General features: G+C 54.5%; 1 protein-coding gene across 1 annotated transcript in view; it reads right to left on the bottom strand.

Moving 5' to 3' along the window:
- The window catches only part of CORO7 (coronin 7), a 173,134-nt gene extending 162,794 nt beyond the window's left edge, over nt 1–10,340 (bottom strand). The window contains exons 1-4 of the mRNA XM_032781656.2: nt 10,269–10,340; nt 8,500–8,570; nt 7,525–7,708; nt 6,549–6,625 (exon numbers count right to left, since the gene is read on the bottom strand). The gene's annotated coding sequence lies outside the window, so the exon portion shown is untranslated. The remainder of the gene's footprint in view (nt 1–6,548; nt 6,626–7,524; nt 7,709–8,499; nt 8,571–10,268) is intronic.
- Nucleotides 10,341–10,652: the final 312 nt, after the last annotated feature.

Below are 10,652 nucleotides of genomic sequence, written 5' to 3'. Positions count from 1 at the left end.
CACCCCCCTGCCCCAGTCCAGAGCCCACACCCCCAACTGGAGCCCTCACCCCCTTCTGCACCCCAAACCTCTCATCCCAGTGCCCCACCCCAGAGCCTCCTTCTCCCTGGCCCCACCCCAGAGTCCTCAACCCCTCCCACAGCCCAATGAAAGTGAGCGTGGGGAGAGTGAGCGACAGAGGGAGGGGGAATAGAGCAAGTAGGAGGTGGGGCCTCAGAAAGGGCAGGACAGCGGCAGGGCAGGGGTGTTTGGTTTTGTGTGATTAGAAAGTTGGCAACCCTAAAACATATCCCTCAGCCAAGCCCCACCTACCCCTGCCCGACGAAGTTTGCTTCTGCTGTCCCTAGGACCCATGGCCAGGAGTAAGTAGCAGGTTTCTTTGGGAGAGAAATCTCGATCTCTCCGGTGAATTGAGCCGGCTGGCAGACATGGACTCTTATTATGCTAGTGAATGGAGGCCCACTGTGTTAGGTGCTGTATATACAGGAGAGGTGCTGCCCCGAATGCAGAATTGCTAGGTTCTGGTCAAGGCTTTGTTACTGGCTCTATCTTTGGGCCCCCACCCAGAGCAGTACGCTGGGATTAAGTATGTGCCTAGTGCGTGTGCTGCTAGAGATCCTTGGGGGAAGGTGCTACAGATGGGCAATGTGTTACTCTGCCCTCTCTCTCATAAGAGTGGCTATACTGGGTCAGACCGAAGGTTCATCTAGCCTAGCGTCCTGTCTTCTGAAAGTGGCCAGTGCCAGGTGCCCCAGATGGAATGACCAGAACAGGTAATCATCCAGTGATTCATCCCCGTCACCCATTTCCTCTCAATCACTCTTTGCTTCATGCCTACTGGCACAGCTCTCCATAGCATTGCTCAGATCAGCCGTCTAATGCTGGGGTCCACTACAAAGAGGGGATTGCAGGCTGGGAGTCCTTTGCATGCTCCAGCTCTGCCGCAGGTGTGTTTGTAATCAGACCTGCTAATGGGGAGTTTGTGGCATGCTCACTCCTGTGGGCCCTGCAGAGCCCGCCCAGCTCTGAGGGAGAAAGCTGGCATCTATAGGGCTGGCAGGGACAAAGACAGCCTAGGCTGGGTAGCGTGGAAGGGCAGCTGCAGCATATTCCTTTGCAGGCATCCACTAAATTCTCAACGGATGTCTGCCCCTGCTGAAGGTAGAGGCCTGCCCAGCGTCAGGGGGACAAAAACAGGTCCTTTATTGCTGGTGAGAATGGGAAGCATCCACAAGGACACCCAGGGCCCTAACAGGGCTAGGGCTCCCTCCCTCAACACCTTTGCTGGTAAGATGAGCAGGTACAAAGGGCAAAAAGCATCACAGCAACTGCCTTGAAACAAGTCCTCACCAGCACGGGGCGCGAGGGCTCAGTGCCAGAGCGGCCTCCATCACTCAAGCCTGCCCCAGACCGGCTGAATATTGCCCGTTCCCTTCCCCCAGCTGACTGACCAGAGCAGATTGACGAGAGCACTGCACAGGCACCTCACGGCACGGCAGAGTGGGCCTGTCCCTCACTCCCATCCAATGCAAGGAGACCTGGAACAGTGGAACCCACCGGGAGCCTACCCCGTCCTCCCCTTCATCTTCCAATGAGCAGCAGAGGCGCCAGGGGTAATTGGATTTCAGCAGGGGCAGCACAATGTGGAAACAGCCTGGCAGGGCCAGCCAACCTATGCTGAGAGACAAGCCCAGTTACCCCTCCCACACTGTCCTCACGGGGCACCAGTGACCCCACCCCTCGCCACAAGCCCCTGGGGAAGAGAACAGGCAGGGACGTGCCACTCACAAGCACAGGAGTGGGTAGGATCAGCCACAGCAGGAATCTTTGGCTGCCATCACCACATCAGATGCTTTCACTGGACATTCTCTGCCCCCCTGCTGGGGGTGCCAACATCCTCCCTCATCTCCCCACCTGCCCCGTGCACTCCCCTTTCCCATCCTCCAGCCGGTTAGCTAATCACCTCCCAGCAAAACCCAGCTCAGGCTGGTGGCACTGCTGTATCATGAGCTGAGCACGCCAGGGTTTGTTCTTACAGCCTCCTTCCGCCCAGAAGCCAGTGGTCTAGTCATTTCACTGGCAGTGTCATCAGGGCAGGGATTGCCTCTCAATGTGTCTGCACAGCACCAACGGGACCTGGGAACTGCTGGAATATGGCTAAGGATCTACCGCAGAAAGCAGGAGCGCTCTGGCAGGGCAGGACTGTTTGGAGGAGCCAGACAGAGTGGTATGCGAGGAGAGTGTTTAGTGATGCACATTGCTGGAATCTCCCCCACAACTTGGCCAGGAAAAGCTTGTGCTTGCCACCCATGACAGAGGTCAGCAAAGACCCAACAACTTTGGAGGAGTCTGATGGTTCCAGTCACATGCATTGGCATGTGACAAAGCGCAGTCTTCAGGGACCTGTGGGATTAGGGCCTTAGATCTAGGGTGAAATCCTGGCCCCTTGAAGCTAATGGCAGAACTCCCCTTGACAGCAGAGGGCCAGGATTTCCCCTGGCTGCTGAAGTGTCGTATTTGCCTCCATCACCACCTACTAAGGCAAGGAGCCCATAATCCCCCATGCCATGTCATCTCTGCCATGGCAAGAGGTGGCATCAGCCCTTCCAGCCTGGTCAATGGAAGCCCTGCACTCAGAGGGCTCAAAGGCAGTCAGACACCTGCATCGACCAGTACGAGTCACAAGAACACCAAAAGCTTAAAAAAAAAAAAAAAAAAAAAAAAAAAAATCACCGGATTGCCTTCATATCCACTTCTGCCAAGCTGGCTGCAATCCCGTGGGCAAACAGACGGGACGGGACAAAGAACGAGACACCTGCCAGTGCAGCCGCACAGGTAAGAGACAGCCCTAGGAACAGCCCATCGATCGCATGTGATTACCTGGGCTGCTATCAGCAAGCTGTCATGGATGTCTAATTTTGCCCTCCCCAGTCAGCAGCTAGAGCTAGAAGTCATTAGCCCAGCTGCAGACAGATTTGCCAGCATCAACAGGAACATTACTGCTTCACTTCCTCTTCTGGAGGCACAAAATGCAGTTTGCCTGCAAAGTCCAGGTAGCCAGGGAGAGCCAGAACCAGCCATGCCAAGGATCGTGCATACACTCAGAGATTATAGAATACAGAAACTGCAGGAATGATTTTCCAATCAGAGGGACAAGTTGCAGGAATTTACTTTGAATCCAGTCGGTTCTGATTATGGATCAAGAAGTTCTACTTGTAGCCCGTGAGAGTTTTGTTCATCAGGATCTCAAACCGTTTTATATATACCTAGTAACTAAGTTCCCTCTAAACTGCATGGCCACACAGATATCAAGGGCTGCGCGGGTGGGGAGAGATGCCTCTCCCCCAGCCTCGGGCTGCTATGGCGAGAGAGGGCTGAGGGTAGTCCTCTCCCCCCACCACAGCCCTGGGGCAGCCTGCACCCCAAACCCCTCATCCCCAGCCACACCCCAGAGCCCTCACACTCTGCACTCTAACCCTCTGTCCCAGCCCTAATTCCCCCATCCCTCATCCTCAACCCCACCACAGAGCCCTCACTCTATCCCTGCCCCCGCACCCCAAACCTCTGCCCTAGGCCTGAACCCCCATCCCCAGCCCAACCCCAGAAGTCCACTTCCCCGGCCGGAGCCCTCACCCCCCTAATCCTCTGCCCCAGCTCTGATCCCTCCGGCACCCCTCATCCCCAGCCCTACCCCAGAGCCCTCACCCCCTGCACCCTAACTCTCTGCCCCATCCCTGAGCCCCCTTCTGGCACCCTGAACCCCTCATCCCCAGCCCAACCCCAGAAACCCACATCCACAGCATTCCCCCCTCTCCCCTCCCAACCCTCTGCCTCAGCCCTGAGCCCCCTCCCATACGCCAAACCCCTCGGTCCCACCCTCACCACACATGACCTCTATATTGGTGCACATAATACAATTAACGCCACACATGGATGTAAAAAATGAGAGAGAACATTGTGTGAATTCTCCCTGCTGGAAGCCAGGCAAATCAAGAACCATAAAAATCCTAGGTGACCCCTGCTGGCCATCCTATAGCACTGCCTGACAGACTACTTATGACAGGCTCTACTTGAATTGCAGAATGATTGTGAAAAATTGCGGCTGAGTTGCAGACAAGCCATGGAAAATTGCAGAAAAGTATTACCACAAACAAAAAAGATCCATTATTAAAGTACATTATTACTTCCCCACGATTTTCTGCTGTCAGCCACCCAGAAGGGCACGGCAGGGCTCCGCTGTCAAAATTGCGGTGGAAGCCTAATATTGCAGAATCCACAATTTCCACAATACCGCAAGTTAAGAAGGGCCTTATGACTATCAGTTATGATGACATTAATAACTTATTAAGCCTGATGTTAAGTGGCAGTGTCTTGAAAATACTGTGTCTAGTAAATAAAATATTTCACTCTTATTCAGCCAGATGAAGAGAACTACAATCTGCAATAGCACCATCTAGTGACTCCATTAATATTCCTATTTTACAGAAAGAAGAATCAAGTTTACTATTACCATAGACTTGAAAGAAACTTGGAGAAATGCTTACTGTGCACTGTGATGCAGTTCCCTATACATGCTGAGCACATCCCCAGGAAAGCTTGTTTCTGGCTTTAATCTCTATGATTGCAGTTGTTACGCACAGACGTGCTGCCTGAAGGTTATGTTGGTACCCGTGCAAGCGAGCCAGCATAGTATTAGAACATTGCACAGAGTACTCCACTTCTGCAGCACATGCTGCTAAGGGAGCAACACCAAATCCAGGGTCACACTCTGGTCTCACATTTGCCACCCACCCATACATTTCACTAGTCATTGCTGGCAACATATAGTACTACAGAACACATCATGCCCTCCCCTCCACTCAACCTCTTCTCTCTCCTGGAGGGACATTGGCAGGCTTTCTGCTGAAGATTAGCCAGAATGCAGGTCCCACTCAGAGAGCCATTACTCCTCTAGCAGATGGTCCCTACATCAAGCATTGCTCTGGGTGCTTACTGGGGGGGTCTGCCTCCGCAGAGTGGTATTCCCCCCCTTACTCTCTTCCCTCCGGATACTCTTATTAGGAAAAGAAGTCACAGTGTTTGTTAGGAGTGGATGTGTTCAGATACTGAGCAGCTCTCTGGAGTGCAGGCCAGCCTCTTGAATTCCCATTCCATGACTAGTGGATTTACATAACTGTAGGAAAACAGCATCCTGTGTTCATGCAGGATCCCACAGAGCTTACCCACCTCACAGGAATCTCAATGCAGCTGCCTCTAGGGTGGAACAGAATAGCACACAACACCACCGTATAAAAGCTAAGGCTAGGAAGTGACTATTGTACCCAGCTGAAACTACAGGAGGAATTTAAGGAGGCAGAACCCAACTGGTGATGCTATTTGAACAGAGAACCAGGATTAACAGCCCAATTGTGGCAAGGAATGCCATGGGAACTGCAGCCTCCAATCTGTTAAGTGATTTCACACGATGAGCTAAGAGGATGGGTAACAGCAAAGGCTGTCAAGGAGAGGTGAGCAGTGGGGACAAGGAAGGTGATGGGTTAAGCTGCTTTTGCTGTTTTGCAGGGAGACAGCACAATTGTTCATAACATATCAAGTGTTTTCAACCTGAACCTGGAGGAGGGAAGCAGAAATGCTGATGGCAGACCTTGGCAATACCTAGGAGAGGGGACCACATGGAGCAGAAGATGGCACACTGACAGTGCTAACCTCGTGGCTCTAGGAAAGGGGTTTTGCAGGGGTAAGAGCATGTATGGCAAGAGGCATTTGCCGATTTCCCTGCTGCCTTTCCAAGCGAGTGGCTCTCTAGACAAAAGCTCTGCCATTTCCCTAGTACTGGAGTGGGAGGTCATCACTGGAAAGCAGCAAACTGGAGCACACACGTCAGGTCAATCAGCCACCACGTATCTGATTTACTCCTCCCCTTGCATCAGGCCCCAGACTCACCCCTGTCAGATTCCTTTCTCTGGTAAAAGCTGAACTCCTTTCCCCAGCACATGAGGTGAGACGGGTTGGGCCAGGGAGTAGGCGAGGGCCAGTTCAAAGGAGAGCTGAGGTCAGGCCTTTCCAGCCTGCGCCTGCTAGCTCAGTAGGGACAAGACCAAGGATGGCACATGCCAGAGCTCTTTGCATTTTGCCATTTCCCCTCCTGCTCCCCTCTCCTCTGCCAGGCTCAGCCCCTCCAGCAGCTCGTCCAATCCCGTCCCCTGCTGCACCAGTGTCATGGGCCTCTTGGCAGACAGGCGGCTAGTCCAGGTTTAGCTCTGCTGCAGGGGAGGCTAGAGAGCACTGGGCATCTAGTGCACAAGCTGCTCGACACTCACGCCTTGGTTCTACAAGCCTGCCCACAGGTGCTGCGGGTGCAGCCCCGGGCTCCAGCAGCAGCACTCCTAGCACAGCAGAGGGAGGGGAATGATCTTCAGATGCTCCTATCACATGATGGCTCGATCAGACCCCAGAGCCCAACCCCCAAACACCACACACCAGATCTGCCCAGGAAATAGCACTTGGGGTTCCCAGCCCACCCGACCTGGTGCACCCACTGCGCTCACCTTAGAGGAGGTGCCGAGGAGAGCGCCATCTTGTTTCCAGGACACACTCTGGATCAGGTCGCCATGAGGTTCCAGTGCTGGGAAGGTGAGCGAGAATTGGAGTCAATCCCTGCCAGGCACAAGCTACCAGTCACCACTAGGAGAGGGCAAAAGGGGGGAAACTTAACCCCTCCCCCACAAATATACAATCTCGTCCCAGGCCATGTCACAGGCCAGACACTTAGCACACGGCAGCACTTTAGAACAGTGGCTGCAGTTTGCACCACTGCAGGCATTAGTCTTCTCCAGCCAACACTTCCATTTCAAACACTGGAGTTTTGCCTGGAAACAACAGGTGACCGAATTTGGGTTCATTTTCGCACAAAGGGCTGTGCCCCAGCCCCAATGGCTCCTGGTCTAATTCAAAGACAGGGAGCACCAGGAGAAATGGCCCACTCAAGGGACTGGCAGTAGCATAGGCCTCCTTCACATAGGGCCCTGGTTCAAACCCAGCTGAGGCCAGGAGTGCCCAAGCGCCATCCCAACAGGTGGGGCTGTTCAGTGGCCAGCATGACACGTGTGCTGGTCTCACACAGGCCCCAGAGTGAGGGGAGCAGGTGCCCGCACCACTGCTCACCACACGCTCTGGACGGGTGTCTCCGCAGGGAGGCCAAGGAGTAAGTGGGCCACGGTGCCTGAACTTCCTGTAGGGTGGCCCTTTTGGGACAGGGTTAAGATGCTGATGGGTGTCTAGGACAGTCACTTCCCATGCTCTGCAGCACTGCTCAGGTGGTAGCTTTCACCAGCACTGAGGCCATTCAGAGACACCGCATCCATAAAGGGGACAGAGAGCCAGCCCAGGGTCTAGCCCCAGGCAAGTAGCAGGAGTTCCTGGAGTAAATGCAGCTGAGTAGAGACTTGCTCCAGCATTCACTCAGGAGAAGGCTGCGCCCAGGACAAGGCACATGCTCTGCAAGACTGCCACAGCCGAGCCTACCTGTCAGAGGTTTCTGCTGGGCCACATCCCAGACCTTTGCCGTTCTCCCAGCTCCGCTCACCAGTACACCGTCCGCTGTCGGGTGGAACTGAAGCGTCTCCACCTGGCACCCTGCCGGCCCCAGGATCACTCCAGGGCTGGAGGGCAGGTCCTGGCCGCTCTCAGACAGGCGCCACAACTTCACCTACAGCCCAAGACAGTAGGGTGAACCCTGGCAAGACCCCTCCCCCATGTCCAAATCCCCCAGGAAGATGCCACGCACTCAGAAGGCTCCATTTGTCACAGCACCCATGTGCAGAGGTGTGGTTTGAACTGGGCTTCTCCACCCTAAAAAGCTGGTGGCAACTGCTTGGCCTTTCGCCTCCCGGGCTTTGTCCCTGCCAGGCAGCATGACTGGAGCCTCTGTGGGGTCCCCAGTCCTACCCAACTGGGTATGCAGCCTGGGTGCCACGTGGGGTTATAGATCCAAGGCAATCACAGCCCTCTCCCCTTCCTTCCCCAGCATGGACAGAGTAGACACACAGCCCACCTGCCTCACAAGTGCAGCTGCCCCTTGAGCCCACCCTCCCTGCCAGAGGCGGCAGCTATGAACACCTTGGCTTGTTGCCAGCAGAGCACAGTTCCCATAGCCTGTCACTGCCCCAGACCCTGAGGGGGGTACTGAGCCTGCATCTGACTGATCTCCTTGGGCTTTCAGCAGCTGCCTCTCCCCCTACAACTGAGAAGGTGTTTTCATCCTTCTTGAAGCCCAAAGGCCAAGCACCCTCCTCTGAACAGCTGTTTTACATCCCCATGCCACGGCCCTGTGGCTGCCCCTCAGCTCCACTCCTTAGCTCTCCAGGAAAGGTGCCATGCAAGCCAGGGCCAGCTCTCTGTATGAGACAGCCCAGAGATGACCCCAGAGCCATGGAGCCACCCTGCTCAGGGGGTTTGCCGCACACACACCCCTCAGCCCCCATTTTAGTTTACACTCACAGTTTCATCGGCGGAGCCTGTCGCCAGCAGGAGCGCGTCAAATGGAGAAAAGTCAAAGTCCGTCACCACGTCTGATGGGGAGAGAGGAGAGCAGAGGTTCATTCCAACAGCACGTTGGCTCTCGGCTCCCAGGCCGCGGTACATCTGCTGCAGCCACGGCCCACTTGCTCTCTGCCCTACAACAGCCTTGCTACAGCCTTCTCCCAGAGCCCACTGCTCCTGGCAGGCAGCAATGGACAAACCTCCACTGGCTTAGCAGTTCCATTTCCACGAGCAGCTGGAATATCAGATGCTCATTGGAGCCCCACTGCTGAGCTAGGCATCTCAGGAGAGCAGAGTGGCTCTATTTCAGCCCTTGCTAACCCGCTGTGGAATGCCTTCCTTTCCCTTCTGCTGCCACGAGCTAACCAGCCTGTCCCACGTGTCCTGCCAAGGGACAGGGAGAACTGGCTCAGTGCCCTTTCTGCTTTGTTAGGGACAGCTCAAAAAGGCCTGACAAGAGGTTGTGGGTGATTGGTTCCATATAAGAAATTCCAGTTTTCTTGGAAGACTGTTGAAAACCCTGAAGGAGGAGGGGAGACAGCTACTCAACTCAAAATGTCTGGAGTAGCTAGGAGGAAAGTACTTTGTGTGAAAGATCCAGCCATCCCATCTGAAGCCAGAAGAGCTCCCATCATGCCCCAGGAGAGCAGGGACTCAGCTTTCTGGGTTTGAGCTGTACACCCCGTAATAGGAGCAAACCTGCTTCTTTAACACCCACACTCAGGCCTTCTGTACCCATCAAAGTGCTCAGGCCCCAGTGGAATTTCCATTGCTGGCCTCCTACAAGAGAGGCAGTGGAATGCCTTGCTAACTAAGGGGTACACTTCGTGTGAACATCTGCAGGAGCCTCATTACGTCAGCCAGACAGCATCCAGCCCAGACAGCAGCAAGGCCAGCACGCAGATGCACAGCTCTGTCAGGTCACACTACTGCGGCGTGAGGCCCTACTTGCTGAAGCGACGCCACTGGTAACAAAATACCCCTTTGTGATTCCCTGGTTTGGCATGCGGGCCACTGAAAGGCACTCCTTGTAACTCCATCTGCAGGGACCTGGGGGAGGGAGGCTGGCACAGTAATTAACAGTCCCTCTGCTGCATCTGGCACACTCAAGAAAGTAGGTCACTGCGTACTTTTCTATTTGTACAAAACGATGAGATACAGGCCCATAAAGCATTTAAAAAACCACACAACTCCTCCGGCTCCAATTATCTGCTGCATATACCCTGAAAAATTCTCTGGTTGGAGCAGGCAGCCTGTGCTGAGACAGGCCAGCAGGCTGCCCAGGTGCTGCCCTGCAATCCCACTAAGCAGTCAAGTACTCTTACACGCTCTTTCCTAGCATCTCAGTGATTGGGATAGTGGGCGACAAGTGCCAGCTCTTTTCCAAAGGGCCACTGACAGAGATCCAGCCATTTCTTGGCTGTAAGAAACTCATGCAGGACATGGGAGGTGGCCCATAGCTAATGGATTAGCAGTAGGCAAGAGAGACTCACTGCTATGTCACCAGTTCAAATCTGCACCAGGTCATTAATCACAGAAACTCCCTGCCTTCCAGTGGCTGACCAGTGAAACGCATATGGTGGCTCTCAGTCCTGTGTTCAGCATATAGGAATGTGCCTCACAAACCTGCCCCTTCCTGGCAGTGTCAGAGAGGCCTTTGAGACTGCTTGGCTCCCACCCACTAGTGCTGGTTCCTTATTTGATATGTTTTGGTCTGGCGAGCTCACCTGAATGGCAGCACAGCTGGGACACAGCCCTCTTCCCTCCGTCCTGGCTCTCCAGCGGCACAATGCCCAGCACACCTGAAAGACAACATAGGTCACGAGCTGCCCACCAGTCCATCATGGCCGCCCCTTGCTGAACACCATCCTGCTTGCCAGGAGTGCCACATGCCACACACGCCATCCAAAAGCAAAGCCATGCCTGACGCCAGCTCAGCTGGGAGCTCCCATCTCCTGCAGGTGTTGGGTTCCATCCCCGCAGCATGTTCACAGGGAGACTCGGGTTATGAAACAAACAATGTATCACATAGTCACAGATGACACCACAAGAGCTGAGGGCAAGCACGTCTGAGCTCCCCCCCAGCCATTGCTGGAGAGTGCCTGGACCAA

Source organism: Chelonoidis abingdonii, chromosome 9 (assembly GCF_003597395.2).
Source record: "Chelonoidis abingdonii isolate Lonesome George chromosome 9, CheloAbing_2.0, whole genome shotgun sequence".
Classification (NCBI taxonomy): Eukaryota; Metazoa; Chordata; order Testudines; family Testudinidae; genus Chelonoidis; species Chelonoidis abingdonii.
Note: the sequence above shows the minus strand (reverse complement) of the source record. Positions and strands in the feature narration are given on the sequence as shown.